This window comes from Trichosurus vulpecula, chromosome 4 (assembly GCF_011100635.1).
Source record: "Trichosurus vulpecula isolate mTriVul1 chromosome 4, mTriVul1.pri, whole genome shotgun sequence".
In the NCBI taxonomy this organism is placed as follows: domain Eukaryota; kingdom Metazoa; phylum Chordata; class Mammalia; order Diprotodontia; family Phalangeridae; genus Trichosurus; species Trichosurus vulpecula.
This window is the reverse complement of record NC_050576.1, coordinates 327,894,355-327,897,824: the sequence shown is the minus strand read 5'-3', so window position 1 is coordinate 327,897,824 and position 3,470 is coordinate 327,894,355. Positions and strand designations below refer to the sequence as shown.

General features: G+C 38.7%; 1 pseudogene; it reads left to right on the top strand.

The window, feature by feature from the left end:
- Positions 1-1,829: 1,829 nt before the first annotated feature.
- On the top strand, positions 1,830-2,305 carry LOC118849023 (annotated as a pseudogene).
- The last annotated feature ends 1,165 nt before the right edge of the window (positions 2,306-3,470 follow it).

Sequence of the window (3,470 nt, the reverse complement as noted above, 5' to 3'; positions counted from 1 at the left end):
CAGACACTTGCTAGCTTTATGACCCTGGGCAAATCACTTAACCTCTGTTTGCCTTTCTTTCTTGACTATAAAAGGGGGATAATAATAGCACCTATCTCACAGGGTTATTGTAAAGATTATATGAATAAATACATATTACATATGTATGCACATGTGTATGTGTATGTCTATATATATGTATGTATATATGTGTGTGTATATATGTATATATATGTTTGTATATATATGTATACACACAGAGAGATATATATGTATATATAAAATAACTAAACACAGTGCCTGCATAGAGTAAGTTCTTAATAAATGTTTGTTCCTTTTCCCTACTCTCTCCCTTCTCCATGCCTCAGGGAACTTCAAGCTCTAGAAGTCTAATAGTAATTTAATTTACCCTATCCCTGGGGTCTACCAAAATCCCTGCTCTGTCACTTCCTTATGAAAAAAGGCCTTGAAAAATACGTTCCCCACAGGTAAAGAACAAGTGGGAAAGACATGCATGGCTGTAGCCTGTTCCTAGAATTACTTGAAATGGTCAGCTTGCAAACAATTCCGTAAATGCATCCCATCAAAATACCGAAGTGAGCAATTTGCATTCTCTAGAGCAAAAAATTTAAAGTAGTTCTCTGAGTTTCCTTTTTCAACTATTAGGGAACAAGTGCCACTAGCTTATTATCGATTACATCCAGAATCATTTGGGTTCTCCCCAACACGTGTATTACCCTAAATTTAATGCACAGGTATGATTCTGAATTTTCTTCGAGTTAATCTCACATCCTTTGTCTCTCATATAAACCATCATCCGTTATAGAGTTTCTGTTAATGTGTCCTGATTTATGGCAGTCAACATTATAACATTTATGTAGAGGTAGACATCATTGTCCTCAGGAAGGGAGCCTTCTTTCAGATCTCTAATCACCAAACTCTGGTGACATAAAGAATTCAAGTAACCCTGAGGAAGGACAGCAAAGGTGTACTTAAGTTGGTTAGAAGTTAAGTACTATAAAGTACACACACACACACACACGCACATACACACACTGCCTATAGCCAGAGCTATCTGGTCTACCATATTGACAAATCAGGAACAATCTTTGTTATCAGCATACACTTTATTCATTTCCATAAAATCTCCCATAAGTCACCAGGTGCCATCCAACCTCTTCACTTTCATTACTAGGGAGGAAATATCTTCTGCTCTACCTTGGGAAATATTTTTTAATATTAACAATGCAGTAGAGTTCAGGCAACTCCACAACAATTGTTGTAAGTGTGTATACTAGTATTGACCCCTAAGAGTTAATAATATCCATGCTTACAACAAAACCCCTGAATAGTCACCATGACTGACCCAGCCAGGGGTGTCTTTTACCCACTTCCAAGAAGGACAAGGGTTGTCCTTCCCTTTACAATCTCTGCCCCCCCCACCCCAACCTCACCACTTTCTCTAATGGAAACTGGACTACATCTATGGACTTGTATAATAATAATCTTCTTAATATTCTAGAAGTCTGATATATCTGATGGCCTCAGAGCCTTCCCCAGCCATAGTAAATCCTGTGTATGGCCTGTAGTCCTCATGTGGAACTATGATTAGAAGAGCCCAAAGGAACAAATTTGAACAAATCTCATTTGTTATTACTCAACTCTTTTTTAAAAAAGAATAGAACATGACACGGGAGAAACTGTTATGGAGGAGAAGGAGGCCTCGGCTGCAGAGAGGGACGTTTGGGGCTGCTCCGGGGGCTCCCCGGCTCATTTGTGAGCCGGCCCCCTCACCCTGGGACCTCGGGATCCAAGAGGGCTAGAGGCTAGACCTGAGGACCCGTTGAAAAAATAAATCCCTGTCCTTCCCCGGGGGCGGAGCTGGGTGGGCGGGCCAGGCTGTGAGGCCCGGCCTGCGAGCCTGCGGACATGGATGACAGCAAGGTAGTTGGAGGCAAAGTAAAGAAACCAGGTAAACGTGGTCGGAAGCCAGCCAAAATTGACTTGAAGGCAAAGCTTGAGAGAAGCCGGCAGAGTGCAAGAGAATGTAAAAGAAGCTGAGATATCAATATCTGGAAGAATTGGTGTCTAGTCGGGAGAGAGCCATCTGTGGTCTCAGAGAAGAACTGGAAATGTACAAGCAATGGTGCATGGCAATGGATCAAGGAAAAATCCCCCTGAAATAAACGCTCTACTAACTGGAGAGGAGCAGAGCAAATCTCAGCAGAACTCGAGTAGACATACCAAGGCTGTAAAAACAGAAGCTAATAACAATTCCTGGTGAAGATCGTTTCCATTTAAACTCATGAATCAATTGCTGAATGGAGTATTCAGAATCAGATGAAGAATGAACAAGATTGGGCTTTGGAATTTAATTTGCCACCTACAATTCAGTGGTCATTTATGTTAACCTGCAGTTGTTGACCAAAATCTGTGATCATACATGCTGAAGGACTTTGCTTTAACCTTCAACACCAAGAAAATTCAGAATATTCAGTCCTCTTTCATTTGATGTTGATAGCTACAATAGATTTGCACATGATGTGATGCTTGGAAAGACCCATGTGGCATGGAGGACAATGAGTTAAAAGGTGGTAGTTTTGCACCTTAGCTCCATATTGGTTAATTATGTTCTTTTCATTTAATTGCGTGTGTGTTGGTGTCACTTCATTTCCTTTGTTTTTTGTATAGTCTTATGCAGAGAAACCAAATAGGCTGTTTGCTAAATTATAAGTTTTCAGCCTTTAAAGTGGACCTGAACTTTTTTTATTAAATTCACTTGAGTGATTTGTAATATATATTTCCTGCAGGAACCACAGATATGTTCTGCGCATCATTCCAACATAAATTGTGCATATATGGTAACAATTATATGCATTTCTATTTTTTGTAATCCATGATGATCTTTCTGTTATATTGTACTTATAGGGACAATCTATATGAAAAGTTATTTGGGGAAGCTTCTCTTGGAAACTCTTGTAGCTGTCCTCCCCAACTGTATTTATAAATTATTGAAATTTCCCCATCTATATTAGCAAGTAAATTAATCAGATTTTAAAATTACTTTTCAGATATTCAGATGCAATGAACATTTTGTTATTGCTGAATGTATATATATATACATATATATATATATGTATATATATATATATAAAGAGAATGTAGACAGGTGTATATAAAGAGAGATATTAAAACACTTTTTTTGTACACTCGACAAGCTTGGGAGACTGTTCTAGAGAAAATAGTTTAAAATTAGCTGCTGGTCCTTTGAGATCTTGTTCTGCCTCAAGATCTGTAATAAAGTGGCATACAGATTGCTTATAGCTCTAATGGCTGCCACAGTAACCAAAATACCAAGCTTCTTTCCTGAATTGAGATGAAAGGAGATTGAGCCTGATTTATGCTCCATTCTGAGAAAGGCACAATAGAGGGGTTACATTTCTGTTCTTACTTGTTCACGCCAGATGGATACCTACCAGAGCAAATGAGTT